This window comes from Vombatus ursinus, unplaced genomic scaffold (genome assembly GCF_900497805.2).
Source record: "Vombatus ursinus unplaced genomic scaffold, bare-nosed wombat genome assembly UNPS02014779.1, whole genome shotgun sequence".
In the NCBI taxonomy this organism is placed as follows: domain Eukaryota; kingdom Metazoa; phylum Chordata; class Mammalia; order Diprotodontia; family Vombatidae; genus Vombatus; species Vombatus ursinus.
Window position 1 is genome coordinate 55,532,809 of NW_020954557.1, and position 21,390 is coordinate 55,554,198.

Here is a 21,390-nt window from a genome sequence, read left to right on the forward strand (position 1 = left end):
CTATTTTATTTTGTTTCTTGTTGCTATTTCCTCAGTACTCTAATAATACATCGAATATTTGAACATTCCTTTTTTTTCTTCTCTTTTTTTTTTTCGGCAATTGGGGTTAAGTGACTTGCCCAGGGTCACACAGCTAGTGTCAAGTGTTTGGCCTGAAGCCAGATTTGAATTCAGGTCCTCCTGACTTCAGGACCAGTGCTCTATCCACTGGGCCACCTAGCTGCCCCTGAACATTCTTGTGAACTACTTTTTTTTTTTCTTTAACCCTAAATTACCTTGTGAGATTATTTCTTCGAAATCAGGAACTGAGCATTATCTAACAATTCTTTCTCAACACAATAGAGCCTTCATAAGAAATAATTTCGTAATGCGTTGGGAAATGTTTTTGAATGAACCAAATAATTTTGAACTACTGCATTTGAATTCATTTCATCTTAATGTAGAATACATTTTCAAAGTATGAATGCAGAACTCTTTAAATTTTATTTGATTCAATATATTTATGTTTAGGACACCATATTAATTTTTATGACTTTGTAACTTAGGAACAAAACTTTTGTTTTTCCTAAAACAGCTTGATTAAAAATTTTGAAACTGTACAATCCAAGCTTACATTGACATGACTTTGTTGTTTTCTCCTCTCATCCAGTATATACTTAATACCCTTTTTTGTCTATATTGCTTCCTCTTTACTTTTGTACGGAATACATGGCAGCTTTTTAATGTTGCAGTAAAGAGTTTAGAAACATTTATGCTGTTGGCCCATTAGGAAGCAAAAATGAGCCTTATTATCCATGTAATAGTGTACCAGGTCCCTGATATTGGTGGTCTTTCCTCAATAAAACCATTAGTAACAATTCTTAACCTCTCTAGGTCTGTTTCCTCATTTGTAAAATGGAAAGGTTAGATGATGACTTCTAAGGACCATTCTGGTTCTAAGTGTACTATCATATGAAGATGAAAGAAAAAGTACTGGGTTTTTTTTTTTTTAAATTTAACCCTAGAGCTTTCATATAGGCTAATTCTACACATTTCTGTTTTTGCACTGTGAAATATTTTACCCTTAAAATTTTGCATCAAGGCTACTATCAATTTTCACAGTTAGAAAATATAGTATCATTTTCATCCACACCTAAAGACTCAGTGAGGAAGAACCTTGCTCTGCTTTCATAAGGTACCTTTAAAAGTCTAGAAATAGTTTTTATAATACCTATGGGAGTTATTATGAAGGTATAATTCAAAAACAAAGTGTGGCTGGATATAGACTAGGGATCGTGTTTTGTGATTTTCAATTCAACAAATACTTATTAAGCACCTTGTATTTACAAAGACTAAAGAACATAAATATAGATGCAAGAGACTGGTCTCAAGGAATTTATAACCTAATAGGAGGGAAAGACATTCATCAATAACCATGATATAAGGGCTATGATGAAATATATAAAGGAGAAGTCCAGTTGCAATGTCGCCAAGTAATCTAAGATCACTTTCATTGGAGAAGTGAGGTACAGAAGATTTCATAGAGGTGGTGACTTCTAAATTGGGCCTTGTGACAAGGAAGAGACTTTGACAAACGGAGTTGAGGAGTGACAATAGTGAAGTTCCATTCCAGGTCTAGAGGACATGAGAGACCAAGATGAGAACAGAGGACAAAAGGTAAGACATTTCATCTAGAGTAGCAATCAGCAAGCTATCATCTGCAAGCTAAACCTAGTCCACTGGAACCTGTTTTTGTAAATAAGAATTTTTTTTGGTAAAAAACATTTTTGGGGAGGGGGGGAAGACATACAAAAACAAGTCCTAGGCTGAATTTAGTCATCAGGTCATAGTTTGCCAAACCCTGGTCTAGAGAACAAAGTGAGTGAGGGAAAGAAGATAGTATGTAATAAGGCAAGTCAGAATCATATCGTAGAGGGCCTTGAATACTAGGATCAGGAGTTTATAATTTGTTCAGTAGTCAATGGCAAATGACTTAAGGTTTTTGAATGGAAAAGTGATTTGATCAGCTGTGAGCTGGGAAATTTAGGCAGTGATACAAATATTGGATTCATATAGGACCAAGTGGAGTCAAGAATATTAATTAAGAGGCTGTTATAATAGTCTAGGCAAGGAAAGATGAGGACCTAAACTGGACTCATTGCAAAAATAGAAAGGAGAGTATAGTTGCAAGAAGTTCTGTTGCAATAAAATCACTAGAACTTGGAAACTAATTGGATTTTGAAAGTGAAAGAGAAAGCGGGGAAGGATAAAAAATTCCTTCGAGTTTTAAGCCTGAGTAATTGGGTGGATAGTGATATGATCAAGAGAAATAGCTTTTCAGATCCGCCATCAATGGGTGGAACCAGTGCCATGATGCAGATTTTCGTAAAGACTTTGACAGGGAAGACCATCACCCTCAAGGTCGAACTGTCTGATACTATTGAAAATATCAAGGCCAAGATACAAGATAAGGAAGGTATTCCCCCAATCAACAATGATTGATTTTTGTGGGCAAGCAACTGGAAGATGGATGAATTTTGTCTGACTACAACATTCAGAAGTAGTCTGCCCTTCATCTTGTTCTGAGGCTTTGTGGTGGTGCCAAGAAGAGAAAGAAGAAGTCTTACACCACTCCCAAAAAGAACAAGCATAAGAGAAAGAAGGTTAAGCTTGCAGTTCTGACATACTATAAGGTTGATGAGAATGGCAAGATTAGCTGCCTTCGACGAGAGTGCCCTTATGATGAATGTGGGGCAGTGGTCTTTATGGCTAGTCATTCTGACAGACATTTATTGTGTCAAGTATCGTCTAACCTACTTCTTCAACAAGCCAGAAGACAAGTAAATGTATATGTGTTGATAAAAAAAATAATCAACAAAAAAAAGAGAAATAGAGAAGTTAGTAAGAAAGGGAAAAGCCAGGATTTAAAGAGATTATAAATACAGTTTGCATCACAGTTAAGTTTGAGGGGTCAATGGCATATCCCAGCAGAGATACTTAGCAAACAACTGTCAGAAATTCAGGATTTTTGAGTTCTGGGAAGAGTTTGAGAGGGCAGAGAGCCTTTAAAGTCAATGTGCATGGAGAACATTGATATCTAATGGTGGTCTTTACACCACATCTTCTAAGCAATTCTTCATTGATCATGTCTTTGCCTACTCCTACCAACTATGCCTCACCATTGCTTTTTGGGCTTACCTGGAACTTAAATTCTTCAGTAACTATGGTAATCAATGATTCATATACATACAACATCATGAGAAAATAAGCATATACCTTTGGAACAACTATGTAGGCTGTCCATCCAACTGCATAACTCAGAATGAACAATAAGCCTTTTTTATTGATTTGGTTTCTCCTTTGTGAAGAACTAGATCAACTCTTCTGAATGATTTTTTTAAATTGCATCTGAAATTTACCCTCTACCTATAAATGGAGATTGATGACTACTCTACAATTTATAGTCTTAGAGATCTATCTAGGACACTTAGAGGTTGAGTGACTTACCCAAAGACAAACAGACCTCAATCATATACTGTCTGTGTGATTGAGCATTTAACCTCTCTGAGCCTCAGTTTCCTCATCTATGAAATGGGGGTAATATTAGCATTTACCACACAAGGTTGTTGTGAAGGTCAAATGAAACAATATATGTAAAGTATTTTGGAAACCAGAATTAAGAAACCAGAAACCAGCATTACTTCCTGGAATTTGATGGATATGAACTAAATAACTCATTTTATAATAGGGGAAAATATTATTCTTCTTGATGCCTTTAGGAAACATAGACTGAGGTATTTTTCTTTAATTTAAATTTACTGTCTTTATCTTAAAAAACTCAATATTGGTACCTTTTCTTTTTCATAAGCTTTTAAATTTTTTTCCCTTTCAATGTTTCTGGTTCATACACTGATTTAATCCCTTATTTCTTTCATTTATTGGATCAACATATTGATTTCCAGTCAAATGAGTGAGAGGAAAAAAGACCCCAAACTTTATTTTGATTTTATCAAAACAATGATAATTGAAATTGTATTTCCTTTGAATTTTCACAATGAAATAAAGAGATACTTGGTTATAATGAGTGAGGCAGTATGATGTAGTAGAATGATTTAGAGTCAGAGGACTGGGGTTTGTATCTCTGTTCTGCTGCCTATTAATGGTGTGATTGGGCACAGCTAGGTGGCACAGTAGATAGAGCACTGGTCCTGAAGTCAGGAGGACCTAAGTTCATATCTGGCCTCAGACACATAACACTTACAAGCTGTGTGACCTTGGGCAAGTCACTTAACCCCATTGCCTAGCCAAAAAAAAAAAAAATGGTGTGATCTTCAGTAAGCTAGGAAAACTCTGAGACTCAGTTTTCTCATTTGTTAAATAATGGCTAACTTAGGTCCTGTCTAGCTCTAACATTCTATGATTCTAAGTGACACGATTTTAATTGAATAGCCATCTCCACCATGTGAGAAACACAACCTTGAGTTGATAATATTAAAAGAAAGGTTGAAAACTAGTCTTGTATTATCTTAGATACTTACATAGATACTTTAAATCCCATGCAACTTTAATGCTCCCTTTAATACCAGTTGTGTTTTGTTTACATTGATTTTGGACATTTAAAATCACAGCTCTCTACCGGTTAAAAGGTACAAAATTTGTTGTGACTAGATGACCCTACTTTAAAAAAAATAAAGATCAGAATTTCTGCTAAAGTAGTTCCTTGCCCACTTTAGAAATCCTAAGCCTATATCTAAATAAATTCACAGTGCATTTAAATTCAGAAGGAACAAAAGTCACATTAATTTGATATATTTGCTGTCTCTGGACATTTACTGCCCGTACCATCCATTTGGCAATTAATCTTGTGCTATTTTGTGACATCTCATTTATTGAGCTCTTATATAACTTTTCATGTGTTTGTGTTTTATTTCCCTGATTAGATATCAAGTTCATTGAGGCTAAGGGCTTTCTCTTATTTTGTTATGTATTCCTCATGGTATTTAATATATAGCCATGGATTTACTGATTAGCTTCAATGAAGGATAACATAGAAAGACAGCATGCTATAGTGGATAAGATGCAAGGCATGGAGTCAGGAAGACCTGGTTTCAAGTCTTGTATCAGACACTTAATAGCTGTGTGACCCTAGACAAGTTACTTAATTTCTGTATTCCTCAGTTTCCTCATTGACAAAATGAAGGAGTTGAAATCAATGACATCTAAGATCTCTTCCAGTTTTAAGACCTATAATGCTATAAGCAGAGTATGGGTAATTTTATATGAAATTTACCTTCATATTCTTTTCTGGTTTTATTTCTATTGATGGCTTTTATTTTTACATTGTATTAATTTTGACTAAATTCTCCCTTTACCCAGACAGCTAACCCTTGTAACAAAGAATTTTTTAAAACAAAGGGGAAAAAAGCATCTTGGCAAAGCCAAGCTACACATCAACCATGATACACCCTCTCACTTGATGGCCTTTTCAGTTTCCATGGGTTTAATTATTATGTCTCTGAAAATTACTGCTAGATCTATCTACGAAGACAACCCTTGCCTATGTCCTGGGCTCCACTAATGTTTCTCCAACTGCCTATTAGATACCTCAAACTAGATTTCCTGAAAATATCTCAAACTCAAAATGTATCCAAAAAAGAACCCCCTGTCTTCACCCAAAGTCCATTCTTTTTCTAGGCTTCCCCATTTTTATCAAAAACTACACACTCTTTCCAGTAACCCAGGTTCAAAACCTGGTTTCTTCAGTTCCTCCCTCTCCTCTTACCCCATGTAATCTAATAAGTTGCAAAATATTTTTGTTTCTACTTCTGCACAATTTTTGTTTCTGTCTGTCTGCTCATTCAACCACCATCCTAGTTCAGTTACTCTTCACCTTTCATCTGGACTATTGCAATTGATTCCTAATTGGTATCCCTTCCTCAAGTCTTTAGCTACTCTAATCCATCCTTTACACAGCTGTTAAAGTAAGTTTCTGCAAGTTAAGCCTGACTATGTCATTCTCCTATTCAATAAACTCCAGTGGTTCCCTATTATCTTTAGGGTCAAATAAATTACTCTCTGTTTGGCTTTTTAAAATTTTCTCACAGTACCCAGTGTGTTTTTGAAATACATATCACTATTCATGAAATCCATTCTGTCAGAGGCAAGAATGCATGGCCATTGTAGCCTATCTTGTCCCTTCAAGAGGGAGAAGAAATAGAATAAATATCCAAGTATTTTCATTTTCCCTCATTTTCTCTTTATTAATTTTACCTCTGATAATAAAATATCTGACAAAGTAAAAAAAGGGGGGGTGTCTAGGGGGAAAGACAATGAGTTCTGTTTTGGATGTATTTAGTTTAAGCTGTCTTTTGGACATTTTAGTTTGAGATGTCTGAAAGGCAGTTGAAGATGAGAGAGTAGAGGTCAGCAGAGAGGTTGGGGCAGGAAAGGTAGATTTGAGAATGATAGGCATAGAGAGAGTAATTAAATCCGTGGAAACCAATGAGGTTACCAAGTGAAGTAGTATAGATGAAGATGAGAAGAAAGCCCAGGAAAGAACCATCAGGGACACTTATGGTTAAAGAGTATGATGTGGAGGAGGATCCAGCAAAGGAGACAGAGAAGGAGCAGTCAGAGAGGTAGGAGGAGAACCAAGAGAGAGTTATGTCCCAAAACTGTAGAGAGAAGAGAGTATTAAGGAGAGAGTGATCCACAGTGTCAAAGGCTGCTGAGAGGTTAAGGATAATGAGGACTGAGAAAAGGTCATTGGGTCTGGCCACTAAGAGATCATTGGTAACTAGGAGAGAGTAGTTTCGGTGGGATGATAAGGTCAGCAACCAGATTCTAAGGGGTTAAGAAAAGAGTGAGAGAAGAGAAAATGGAGATATATATTGTAAGAGGCCTTTTTGATGAGCTTACCTAGTTACACATTGTCCTTTTCAGTTAGAATGTGAGCTTCTTGAGAGCCTGCATGTACCTGCGTCTTTTTCATATATACGTGTTTTTTACCTTTCCTTTTATTCCCAGAATTTAGCATAATACCTGGAATACAGTCATCACTTAATAAATGCTTGTTGAAAGCTCAATAAAATAAAATTTCCTCACTGTATTTAAAATATTTTTATTTTTGCTTTCTTAATTGTAGTTTTTCTATTAACAAAAATTTATTTTTACTTTTTCCCACCTCTCCCCATGGGGGTGGGGGTAGGGAAAAACACTTGTAACAAATCTGTATACTCAAAAAAAACAAATGTCCTTATTAGACATATCCACAAAAAACATATTTCTCTTTCTGCATGCTGAGTCCATTACTTCTCTGGTAAGAGGTGGGTAGCATGTTTCGTTATCAGCCCTCTGGAATTGTAGCTAGTAGTTACATGGGTGAAAAATTTAAGATCTCTATTTGACTTTACAATTTGGCCCCAACCTACATTTTCAACTTTATCATGTATTGACCTTCCTGCATTCTATGGAGAAAGACCCTCTTTCTAACCCTTTCTGACCCTCTTGCTCTTCCACACACGATATGCCATCTCACATCTCTGTGACAGCATTGGCTTTTTCCCAATTATACAATGCATTCTCTACTAACCTATACCTGTTAAAGTCCTTTGTTTACATCAAAACTCAGTGCCAACATTGCCACATGAAACCTTTCCTGATGCCCCAGCTGCTAGTTCCACCTTTCGCCCATGTTAACTATTAATTTGTATTCATTTGGTAAGTAGATACATAGATATTGATAGATAGACACCAAATGAATTCAAGTATACATACATATATATAATGAATATATGTACATGTCATCTGCCCCTATCATATGCTAAATATAAGATCCTTAAGAACAGCAACTGTTTGACACTTGTCTTTTTGTCCCCAGTGCCTCGCACAAAGATTGGCAAAAAGAAAACCCTTAAATGCTGGTTGATTGATTGATACCATCACTTTGACCATAATTATCAGAAAAATTAGGCACATGGTGATATGGCAGTAGCTTATGCAGGTGTCAGTGATGGCAAATACATCTATATGGATGCCTAGAAAGTCCCACATTGTGAAGAAATTATTCCTAGATTTCTTACACCCCTTTCCTTTTCCCTTCTCTCTTTCTGCTTTTAATTGTCTTTCATATACTTTTTTCTACCTATTTGGACTCTTTCTTAACACCTCTAAAAGGTCATCCAATTTATATACAACTACTCTTTAAAAAGTGTATCTCAAAAATTAAAATGCAGCCCTGATGATTGCATTTGATGACTTTTTTCTACTTCCCTTAACTTTTATACTATATTAAAAATAAATATAACACAAACTGCTATCAATCAATCAATAAACATTTATTTAAACTCCTACTATGTGCCAGGCACTGTGCTAAGTTCTGGAGATACACAAAGAAGTAAAAAAAAAAAGTCCCTGTCCTCAAGGAGCTTGCAATCTAATGGGGGAAACAACATCCAAACAAATAATTACAAAGAGATGTGTGTTTGTGTGTGTGTGTGTGTGTGTGTGTGTGTGTGTGAGAGAGAGAGAGAGAGAGAGAGAGAGAGAGAGAGGAGAGAGAGATGGTAATAATTAACATAGAAAAAGCACTAGAATTAAGATGGATTGGGAAAGATTTCCTGTAAAAGAAAGAATTTTAGTTGGGATTTAAAGGAAGCCAGGGAAGTCAGTAGGTAAAATTCGAGAGAGAGAGAGTGCTCCCAGTATGGGGGAGAGCCAGAGAAAATGCTTGGAGCCAAGAGAGGGAATACCTTGTTCAGGAAACAGCCAGGAGACCAGTGTTGCTAGATTACAGAGTACATGGCAGGGAGTAAGGTATGACAACAGTAATGTTTAATACATATTTTTGCACCTGTAAGTTCTTGCCCTCTCTTGGCATTCTTGAGGCATACAGCAATAGCAATATTACTGGGTTAAAAAGAATATGTACAGAATATAACTTGGATATAGTCACAAGTTATTTTCTAGGATGCTTAATCAAAAAAAAAAGCATCACCAAGAGTAAATTAATTTTCCTGTCTTTTTGTATATTAAAATGTTTATGATTCTTGATGATTAAGTTCCCAATTAAAAAGGAAATGAAAAAGAACATTCTTATCTTTCATCCACCATATTGGATGTCAGTAAAATGTTCTGGTTACTTAAGTGATATACTTATTATCTCTGCCCCGGCTCTCAACCATAAGACCCAATCTGGACTCTGAAATTATAAGCTGCAGAAGTACTTTTGACAGACAACATATAAATAAATACAGTTATTAAGATGAGGAGGGAAAATGTAGAAAGAATGAGACTCTATAGAACAAAAATATTTCAGTATGACACAACTTTCCTAAAATATTTCAAACATGCAATAAAAAAAATTAAGCTTTGTCTTAAAAAATTAACATTATTTTGAAAATCAGCCAACAATGATGATGAAATTTTACTGTTAAGGAAAGCAAACTGCTGTCCAGTCACATGACATGCCCATTGGCACGGATGGAACAATGATTACAGATGCAAATGTGAAGAGATTAATTTTTATAATTCCAGAGCAGAAATGGCTGGTGCTGAATTTCACCTTTTTCTCCCCTCAGCCTGCCTATTAAATTCCAAAAGAAGATTTCAAAGGACTCTAATCTCCTGGTTTCCTTCTTAAGCTGTCTACTTTATCAATACTTCCTTTGTTGGGTCCTCTCTTTCCTCTGACACCTACTATAGACCTTAGTACTGTCTTTTTAAGTCTCCAAGTTCTAGTAAGAAATATATGATTTCCTTTAATCATGAGTATTCAAATGGGTCTCCTCACTAGTCCCTCTGTAAATGTTGGATTTTTTTTTTCTTTTATAGTCTAGCCTCACTTTTCCTACTAGCTGTCTGCCATATGCCAACATCTCAAGTTCAACATGGCAAGGACAGAGACTGTACAATTGTTACTCAATCGATAAACATTTATGAAGTGCCTACTTTGTGCTAAGCACTTGGGGATGCAAATACAGAAAAATAAAGACAGTTCCTGACCTTAAGGAGCTCACAATCTAATAGGGGAAGACAACTCACAAAAGGAATCTGAAAAACTGGAGGGGATGAGGAGTACCCAAGGACCATGATGGAGAGGCCCAGAGGAATGCATCCAAGTGAACAATGAGGAGATGGCTATGTTGGGCATCTTCCTTAAATAAAGGGTTTGGGAGTTTGGGAGTTGTGAGCTCTGCCTTCCAATGTGAGAGACAGAGAGTACTGATGAGGTCTGAGTACCAAAGTTCATTTGACCTTACAATATGATGAGGTTCATTGTAAGTAGTTTTTCACATTCTGACCTCCATAGTGAAAATCCATAACCACACTTCTTTATGATTACTACTTCTTCATGCCTACCAAAGGCCATTGTCATTGCCATTAAAAAGTCTTCCATCTGTAATTTACTTATAAGTAGTTTGTGGGCAAGATGTACACATGCAACTAATTAATCAGTCCCCAGACACAAAGAAAAGACTAGTATCCTGGCTAAATAACTATTGTGTTTGTTTTAATTAGGTACTACACAAATATTTGCATTAGAAACCTGTCCTTGTTGTGATAGAACTGTTTTAATGGAAAGTTTTATCTTAAGGTTGTGTTTTTTTCCCCAAGCTAAACTAGTCACCTTGTTAGAAAATATCACCAGCTTTGGAGTGAACCACTTTTCTTTTTTAGTTCAGGATAGATATAACTAAAATCTCAGAAATCCCCATAGAATTAATGAACTCAGAAAGTTGCATTCCATAAACATCACTTTTTTCCTAATTCGAATGATTAAAAATCATTTCTGATTCTCTACATAGCCAATGAAACTCGAATTTTGGTAGTAGATGTTATCTCTTTCCCCACTTCTCCACTCCCCTCCCCTCTTCTCTCCTTTTCTCTTCTCTTCTTCTCCTCTCTCTCTCTCTCCCTTTCCCTCCCCCCACTCACATCTCTGTCTCTTCAGTCAGTGTATATATATTACCCTCTACTTCTGTTAAGTATATCTTTGTTTTGCCAAAGGCAAAAATATGATTTAGGCATGAAAAAAAAATCAAATCTGCACAGACATTTTCAGTTGTATACAAATGCAAAAAAGCACAATAGGATTATTGGGGTGACCAGAACCAATTGGAATTAGAGAAAATTTAATGGGGGATAGGTAACAAGGTATCATGGGATTTGGAGTCAGAAGAGCTAGGTTCAAATCCTGGCTAAAAGGCTTACTAGCTGTGTAAATCAAATCATTTCATTTTATTTATGCTTAGTGAATGAAGAAGAACCCAGGGTCGGGGTAAGGAGTAGGGACTGGGAGAATATTCAGTTAAATATGCGGGAAAATGTTCTTGGATATACTATGTGCTTTTGATGCATTATGTTGACTGCTTCATAGTTTTCACTAAAAATTCCGTTGGAATCTCCAGCAAGACCACAGAGGGAAAATCATAATAATATTAGATCATTACTTCACGTTCACTGACTATTTTCTCTCTGAACATCCCAAGAGTTTAGAAATACTACAATCTATGTTGTGTGCTGATTTGTTTTTAAGAACAGCTGTGTTTTCTGAGTTCTTTATTTGCATCCTAAGTTTGCATATTTTAAAATTTTGACTGATCAGCCTGCATTTGCTCATGTTTTGCTGTAGTCAGTCTAACCCTTTGGGTTTATTTCCTATGACCCAGGTAGACTTTAATCCTATTTATAGTAGGACAACGTATTTACTCTTTTAAGTGAAATTTCCTTCTCCAGATAATGGCTCTGTAGGTATATGCTCTCTCTACTATACTAATAAGGCCTTCCAGAATGATAGCTTGTGGACAAAAGTAATGGTAACCCAGTGAATATTTTTATTATATGAATATTCATTAAATTTGTTTTTAGGCAGCCATTCAAATTGTGAATAGGATAGCCAAGAACATTCTAATTAGAAGAATTAATCAGGACTTCAAAAGTTTTGTAGGGATTTGTGGGCATTTAGGATAGATGCTTTTCTGAAACATGTACATCTAGGGAAACGTTAAGTAAGCTTCATTCTAGGTTATCTCATATATATTGAACTTGGGGATTCATTTCTTAAGGTCAGAGTCTTTTGACCACAGGGTTTAATTATTCAAATGATAAGGAAGTCACCACAGTTTCCTGGTTGTGCTGTTTTCCTTCTTTTTTTCTTTTTCATTTCTTTTTTTTTTTAGAAAAAAAAAACAACTACTTTCAAAAATCACAGGAACCTATAAAACTGAACACAGTTAAGTAACAGGGGAAATGTCATCTATGAAAACTACTGGCCATGAACGGGCAGTGAGCCTTACTTCTAGCTCTAATGCCACAATATCAGTGCCAGTCTCCAAAGGAGACAGCTGTTCTGAATATGTACAAACAAAAGAAGGAGTTACTATAGCAACCATAGAACCATGTGGAAAAGGCTCTCCCTGCAACTCTCCCCAGTCCTCCTCACCCTTCCCACTTTTCCTTTTGTGACTGCCTTTGGACCAAAATGATGCTATGGTGATTTGAATTTATAGAGTGAACTTGGGCCTGAATGTATTTACACCTTGCAAATCTGCAAGGAAGGCTTGCACTTGGCCAAAGCGTGTCAGGATCTATTGAGCCTGATGGCTGCTTGATTAGATAACTTTCCTTTACCTCCCTCTCAGGAATAGTACTAGCATTATTCATTCTCCATTTGATTAAATGGGTGATCTCTTTTAACTTTTATCCTCCCCTTCTGGATTTAACAACTCCTTTTTTCCCGCCTTCTTCCACTGCACCCCACTACTGCCTGATGAACAGAAACTGGCCTTGGTGAACAACATCTGTGTACTTTGGTAATACTGTAGTTGCTATTTAACTCGATAAAAAGGTAGAGTGATTTTGACCTCTGAGGTAATTGAATGATACAGAATCCTCTGTCCTTTTCTCCCTTCTGATCCATCTGCTACAGCATATGGACATATTTTTTTCACCTTCATGTAGCAATTTTTCTTGACTTTTAACCCTGATTCAGGGAAAGAAAAAAAAGTCTTCCCTCAGATCAGTAAACATTCGGTAGTATTATTGCAAACATTTCCCTACAACCTTTAATTCTGTTAAATGGATCAGAAAATACTTCTTTTACTCAGTTCTGTATTGCTATTTTCACAGGACCACTGGTTTAGAAGTTGAAGGAATCTTTGAGTCCATAGTCAAATATCTGCATTTGATATATGAGAAAACTGAGGCCAAGAGGTTAAAGTGTCTTACCTAGGATCATAAAGATGGTAAATTTCTGAGGTGGGATTTGACCCCAGGTATTCCTGACTGGACTCTCAGTGCTCTATCCACTACACTATATTAAAAGATAAGCTGTTTTCCAAAAATTCATTTCTAAGGCAAGGGTAGATTGTAATTCTTAAGGCATTTTCTTACAGAAACAATGACAGAAACAGTGGTCAGGTTCCCAAGACACCCCATGAAATTTGTTTAATTCATAAAGTAACTGAAAGAGCAGGCATATACAGTGGGAAAGTAGTAGATAATACACATGCAAGACACGGTGCTTCAGTTCCTTAGGTTTTCTGACTCTATTACAATTTGCAAGACACTATAAGCAGTCCCAGTCAACCCCAACCTGAAAGTCATTCATAACTAAAACTTAAATAGTTAGCATCAGAGCAGTCATTGACTCGATAGACAGTGATAGAACTGGAACATAATACACAGAAGCACTGAGTTCTGATTAAAGAGTGTCTGGGAACGAGAAGGAAAGAGCTGATATAATAGTGAAAGAAACTTTTACAGGAGTAACATCACAGTGCCTTTCCTAAACTCCCTCACCGACCCTTCATTTACTTTGTTTCTCCCTGTGTTATTTCCACACTTGTTTTGATGCCAGAGTGAGGATCCAGAACACACAAAGGCAAATAGGGGAGGGATGGAGTGAAAGATGGATGAGGAAAGGCTTCCCAAAGTCTAAAATAGATAGCACCCATTAGGCAGATTGTTTGCCTTCCTGATTAGTGTTAAGATAACTGTCTCCACTATTAGGAGCTGCTTTTTGTGTGGGGAATGGACGTTTCTTTGTCTCAATATGTCTCTCTGCCTTCCATTGCCTTCATCTCTATCCAACTCTCATACACTGGTGCTAAATGCTTCCATCAGAGCCACCTTCTTTCTTCTTACCTGTTCATGCCACTCTGCTTTCATCTCTCACTTGTTGGAGAATATGATACAGAGAAGCACACCAAAGTTTCAGCTAATAATAATACCTAATATAGTGCTAATTATGTGTCAGGCACTGTGCTAAACACTTTATCTTATTTAAAACTCACAACAGCCTTGGAGGTAGGTGCTATTATTATTATCATCTTCATTTTACAGATGAGTAAACTGAGGCAGTGCTTAAGTGACTTGTCCATGGTCACACAGCTAGTAAGTGTCTGAGGTCCATCTTAATTCGGGTCTTCCTGACTCTAGCCTCAGTGCTCTGTCCACTGCATCATCGAAGCCCAATTTTTCCAAGAACTAGCCCTGGTTACTTTTTTCTGTGTATAGACAAAACCTACTCATAGGAAAGCTATTCAAGGTGAGGTATAGCCCAGTATTGCTTCTTGCATCCTGCTTTAGCTACTTGTCCCAGAGTTGGACAAGAGACTTGCAGGACACTGCTTGCTCTCCAGAGGAGGAAGGTGGAGTCCACTGAGCCATCGTCTTTGCAAAGCCAGCCAATTGTTTTGTTTTCTGTTGTCATTTTGGCCCAGTGACTTCACTGGGGCAGGGAACTTTCCCATGAAGAGATAAACTGTACTAATCTAGATGGGCATTTTATAGTCGTAAGTAGTCATGTGAGGGAATTAAGAATGAAAGAATGAGCATTATTAAGCACTGTGCTGAGTACTGGGGATACAAACAGAAAGCAAGAAAGCACCTTGTCTTAAGGAGGTCACATTCCCATGTAGGAGGTTAAGGTTCTCAAAGTTCCCTGTTCCCTGTAGGGTACAGGGAAAAGCAGATGGAAATACACCTTCTTTCATGACATTTCTATTGATAAAATCATATCTGTTTCTTCTGTGGAATCATTTGCCAATGCCACGGATTTTTTGTTTGTTTGTTTTCCTTTGTTTTTTGCCCTGTTTTTTTGCAACTACTATGACCTATTACCTTCTCAGAGTTACACAGCAAGTATATGTCAGAGGTAGGACTTGAACCCAAGCCTTCCTGACTCAGAGTTGAGTTCTCTAACCATTATACAACACTGCCACTAAACTGTTTTTATGTACAGGATATTCCCAAGTCAAGTGGTCATACAGCTAATTAGTATATTAAATAGAGTTTGGGTCAGGAGTACCAGATAATTACTGGCTATGTGGCTCTAAGCAAATTACTTAACTTCTCTTGGACTTGGTTTTCTCTTTTGTAAAATGGGCATAATAACTACCTACCTGGGAAGGTTGTCATAAATAAAAAATGAAATAACATGTAAAAGGCTTGGCAAAACTTAAAGCACTGTGTAAGAGGTAGTTATTATTATTAACCATAATAATAATTTTATTCTATCAGTATTGATGTTTTGACTAATATCCATTATTAATATTTGTTGATAGTATTATATTAATATATTAATTAATATTGATGTTAAGATATATTATCTACTATTATTAATAATAACCATAATCTGGGAGTGCCTACTTACACTTAATGTCATTTAAGTTTTAACAGTGAGCTATTTGAAACTTCTAATTCCAGGTTTAATTCCTCCAAAGGTAAATATTATGTATTCTCTTAATTCTAGCTCTTCAATGCCTAAGTTGGAGAGTAGACTTTTATAAGCCTGAAAGGAAGAAAGAAACCCTATGTAAATTTATTGGAGTTTGAACATAAATGGAGAGGTGTTGAGAGCATATACTCAGCTTCTGCCTTCATCATGTCTGGGTAGTCTCAGTTAGGTGGAAGTCACCACACATAGAGTTAGATACTCTTTCTCCCAATCCCTGCAAATGTTTGAATTCTCTAAAGCCCTCAAAGGTCTCGAAGTCAGTGGATGTGCATGTAAATGATTCACCATTCAGCCGAAGAGAAGCGTACAAAGGAATAGTTCAGAGGATTTTGAATTTGACAGCAAAATTGGCAGGTAAATGTTTTATACAGCACTGCATACTGCATGAGCATTTGGTCAATATTAACACTGAGGCTAAAGATGAGAACTTTGAAAGAAGGTTGGGTGCTTAGCATCTAAATCAGATAAGTTGTCATCTTTTCCTTGGATGGATAACTGAAGAAAAGAGTCTGCCTTGTATGACAGTATTAAAAGAGCTCTAGAAATAGTGTAAAATCAGTTGTTGTACACAATTATGAGGAGAGGGGATCACATTTTTTGTAAATATCAAGATAGAACTAATTGTATGTGAATAATTACATGAACTGAAAAGCTGAAATAAGTTTCTATATTAGAATTAGTATTAGTCTGTATTAGAAAAGACAACACAGCTTTAGAGAAAGCATAAAAACCAACTTTAAAGTCAGCTATTAACAATGAAATTGAGGTCTATCTGGATTTTTGTTTTACTGCCAAGGTAAATTAATGCTTAGTGAAATTCTTGATTGCTTCTCAATCACAATGCGTATGACAAAAAAGGGAAAGAAAACATTTGAATCACTGGAGTCAAAGTTCTATTCCTACTTACCAGACATTGTTGCCACTGATAATTAGGGCTCCTAATAACATATATTATCTCCTGAATTTCACTTCCATAGTCATCTAGCTATCATCCAAACTTTTTACTGTCTACATTATTTTAACTTTGTATAAGCTATTAAACTTATTCAGGCATCTGAATTTTTAATGGTATAGGACTGAAAAGTGGCCATTTGTTGTTTAGTTGTTTCAGTCATGTCCAACTCTTCATGACCCCATTTGGGGTTTTCTTGACAAAAATACTGGAGTAGTTTGCCATTTCCTTCTCTAGCTCATTTTACAGATGAGAAAACTGAGGCAAACAAGTTAAGTAACATACCTAAGGTCACAAAGCTAGTAAGTGTATGAGGCCAGATTGGAACTCAAAAAGATGAGTCCTCCTGACTCTAGACTCAGTACCTCAGTTCCTCTGTGTCACCTAACTGTCCCAATAAGTGCACATAGTAGGCATTCAATAATCAATCAGTAATCACTTATTAATACCCTGCTATATGCCAGACACTTTGGTAGTCACTGGGAAAACAAATACAAAGGAGTTTACTTGGAAGGACCTTACATACCTTCTCACTCCCTCTCCCTACTCTCAGCTTTTCATCTTCCCATTAGAACTCAAGCTCTTTGAGGACAGGAACTGTCTTTTTTGCTTGTATTTGTATTCATAGTACTTAGTACAGTGCCTGGCACATAGCAAGCACTTAATAAATGCTTGTTCATTTCCTATTCTAAAAGGGAAGTCAACCAGGACATATATAAGCATATATAGCATAAATATGAAGTGAATAAATGCAACTATATACAAAGTAGTTAAATACTGGGTAATTTGCTAGGAATGGTATTGGAATTTAGAGAATTAAGAAAGATTTCATAAAGAAGATGGCATCTGAGCTGAGTGGGAGTGATTCTGTGAAGTAGAAGTCTGGAAGGGCATTCCAAATAATGAGACAACCAGTACAAAGGCATGGAGATGGGAAATGAAGTGTTGTGTGAAATTAACTGAGAGAAGACCAGTTCAGCTGGATTACAGGATATCCAATGAGGCTGAAAAGACAGGTTGGGTTTTAAAAACTAAACAGAGGAATTTATATTTGATCTCAGAGATACCAAAAAGCTATTGGAGTTGATTGAGTAGGGTAGTGACATGGTCAGGCCAGCGTTTAAAAAAAATCAAAGTAATATACTGGATAAACTGTAGTAGGGAAAGACTTGAGGCAGGAGAACAATTAAAATGGTACACCAATAATCTAGGTGAGAGGTGATGAGCATCTGCACTAAGGTGGTAGCTACGTGAGGTTCAAAGAGGTTAAAGAACGTGCCCCTGTTAATATGGCTTGGATTAATTTGTCGTTTTCCTTACTCTGTTATTCCTCTGGTCAGGTTCTGGATTTCGTTTTCTGGACTTGTCTTCTGGATTCTTTTTTTTTTCTTTGTGAATAATGTGATATTGACATTAGCAGAAGATTGTCCTATTTTCTGCTCTCATCTATTTTTTTTTCACTGTTCTTCCTTAGCCCTCTCCTCATCACATGGAAACAAAAATAAAGTTGCTATAAATTTTCATGTGGGTGTTAGTACATTTTTATATTACTATGTTTATAATTTCTCTGTATATAGCTATAGATGAGATATATATGTATAATGTGAGAAGAACAGTAGATATTCTAAGTTAGGGGTGGGGAACCTGCAGCCTCAAGGCCATATGTGGCCCTCTTGGTCCTCAGGTGCAGCCCTTTGACTGAATACAAACTTCACAGAACAAAAACCCTTAATAAAAGGATTTGTTATGTAAAACTTGGACTCAGTCAAAAGGCCACACCAAGGACCTAGAGGGCCACATGTGGCCTCGAGGCCCCAAGTTCCCCACCCCACACAGGTTCTAAGTCTTTGTATTAGTTACTCAAAACGTTTTTTTAATGACATAGTTCAGATCTATTCAGACACAAATTCATGACAATTAAAGTTAAATGGCTATTGATTTTTCATTTATTCATCCTACTAAACATTATGAAATGGCATCTTCAGCCCTGGAACATTTTCAGGTATCAATTTATAGTTGAAACTGATATAATGACATAAGCCTGTAATTTTCTTACAAAGTCAATGTAATTAATACCTACCTGTGTGTGTACATTAAACTACTGGATTTGTAGTAACTCGTAGGAGAAATAATTAAGTTTGCAAAAACAATCGAATCCTAGATTTAGAACTGAAAGCAGCCTTGAAGATCATCTAGCTAGAAATCACAGAATTAGAGAGGTAAAAGGGGCCTTAGTGGTCCTTTAGTTCAACTCATGCACAAAAGGGACTCAATCTATAATATATCCAATGAGTGGTCATTTCATTTTGACAGATTAGGGAACTGAGGTCCCCAAAGGTTAGATGATTCCCCCAAGATTACACAAGTAATAAGCAGCAGAGCCAGGATTGAAGTTCAGACTTTTTTTTTTATTCCAAATTCAGTACTCTTTTCTCTATATCTTGTTGCCAATAATTCTAGGCATAGTAGATAGTTGTAGGGGAAGCAGTTTTCATTTTATGGTTTGGGTTTTTTAAATGAATGTATGGCATTCTGCACTGTTACAATATCAAAAATAAAACTAAACTTCCTAAGTTATTACCAACATGTATTAAATTTTATCTGCATTTAGGTTACAAAGGATATAAATATGATATCCCCAAAGATTTCCTAGTTAAAATAATGATTTCAAACATACACTTAAAATGTCATTTTCTGACCCCTGGAAGAAGTTACACAAACCATAAAACCTAGAATCATGGCCTAAAAACAAAGCATTGTTGGAACTTTTGGTTTGTTGGTTATTTTATGAACATCTCAGAGGTTTCTTGCGCACTCTAGACATTCCAATTCTAGTTAGATCAATGTTCTAGCTTCATATTTATAACATAAGGAAAATATAAGCAAAGGGAAAAAATCAAATGTTCTTGCCTTTAGGCACTGCTAAAAATCCATGATATTTATTTACTAACATACATAAATGGTAGAAAACACTAGTTTGTTACTGTTACAAATTTTGCTTCCACCACCTTAATTTCAAGTAAGACTCTCAAAATATCCATTAGCCATCACTCTTAATATTCATCTTCTCCCTGTTTATAAAACTCTGCCCTACCCTGGCTTGACCTTAACTCTTTGCCTGACTGCTCTTTAGCCATTTGGGCATTGCCTTTCTGTTAAAGCATCAGTCTCTCTCTTAGCCCTGTTTTTTAGCATCCATGGAAGTTTTTCATATCTATTAGGCAGCTGACAGGATATGAAACAGGGAGCATGGAGGTCAGGTAGGCCCACCTACAGGGAATGGAAGGACCTGTTAGGGGAGTGTGATCACGAAAATGCAACTTCTCTTAAATTGCTTATAATCTAGTTGAGGAAAGGCAATTAGACAACAATACGATATTGCTTATAAGGGTAATTTGTGATACAGATTACATATGCCATAGAATTCAAAAAAGGTGTATACCAGGGTATACCAGATAACTCAAAGAGGATAATTAATTAGCCTCATGATTAGTTGAAGAAACTGAGAATGTTTAACCTAGAGGAGAGAATATTTGGGGGGTTGAGGAGATATGGTAGTAGTCTATGTAATGCCCCCTAACTGTAAGTATAACTCAGTCTTCTATCCTAAGCCCTCTTCTCACTCTGCTTTCTCATTTGGTGACCTCATCAGTTCTCATGTGTTTGATTGTAGACTCTATACAGATTACTCCCATATCCCTCCATGTATCCCTAGTCCCTCTGCAGAGTTCCATCTCTAACTACCCATTCAATATTTCAGACTGGATACCAGGTAGGCATTTTAAACATTTCTAAAACAGAACTCATTCTTTACTTCACCCCAAACCTATACCTCTTTCCTGTTCCTATTGTGGGCATAACAATTATTGCAGTCACCCAGGTATCCAACCTTAGCATTTTCCTTAGCTCTTCACTTTCATCATCCCCACATAGCCAGGTAGTTAATAAATTTTATTGTTTCTATCTCCATAACATCTCTTATGTATGTCCCATCTCTCTATACACAGCCACCATACTATTTAAGGCCCTCTTTACCACTCAATTGAACTTTTACAATAACATTGGTCTCCCTGGCTCTAATCTTTCCCCACTCCAGTACATCCTCCATAAAATGATTAGCCTAAAATATAGGTCTAATTATGTCAGTCCTTTACTCAATAAACTCCAATGGCTCCCTATTGCTTTTAGCATAAACTTCTCTGTTTGGCTTCTAAATCTTTTTACATATTTAAAACATGGCCCTGGCCTACAGTGGTGTGCAAATTACTTTGGTCAAAATAGAACAGTTAAATTGATTGTCATACAATAAGCTTCACAACTTTTTACATCTTAAAAGAAACTTTAACATGGAATACATACTTTTGCTACAATCACTCATTTTTCATGTTTTGGTATTGAAGTCACAGAATTTTGACATATTGAATTTTGCATTATGGAAGCACATTTTTATTATATTGCTTATTAAGCATGGCCCATTTTTTCCAAGTCCAGTCTTGATTATAGCACAAAGCTGTTCAATAGTTCAAGCCCATTAAAAATGATCAGCAGCAGCAACACAGTGCTCTGGTGATAATGTTATAATACGTTAAAGTGTAACAACAGGGACTATGAACCTAAGTGATACACAGGGTGCAACTCATTACAGATAGACCACTATTAATTCTAACAGGACCACAGATTGACTAAACGGTTTTGATATTTTAGTCTTTGTGTTTGCCAA

At 36.3% G+C, this 21,390-nt stretch overlaps 1 protein-coding gene and 1 pseudogene across 1 annotated transcript in view; both read left to right on the forward strand.

Annotated features, from left to right (window-relative positions):
- Positions 1-21,390, forward strand: part of KCNH7 (potassium voltage-gated channel subfamily H member 7) — a 602,696-nt gene that overhangs the window by 66,482 nt on the left and 514,824 nt on the right. The window lies entirely within an intron of this gene.
- Positions 2,314-2,823, forward strand: LOC114045854 (annotated as a pseudogene).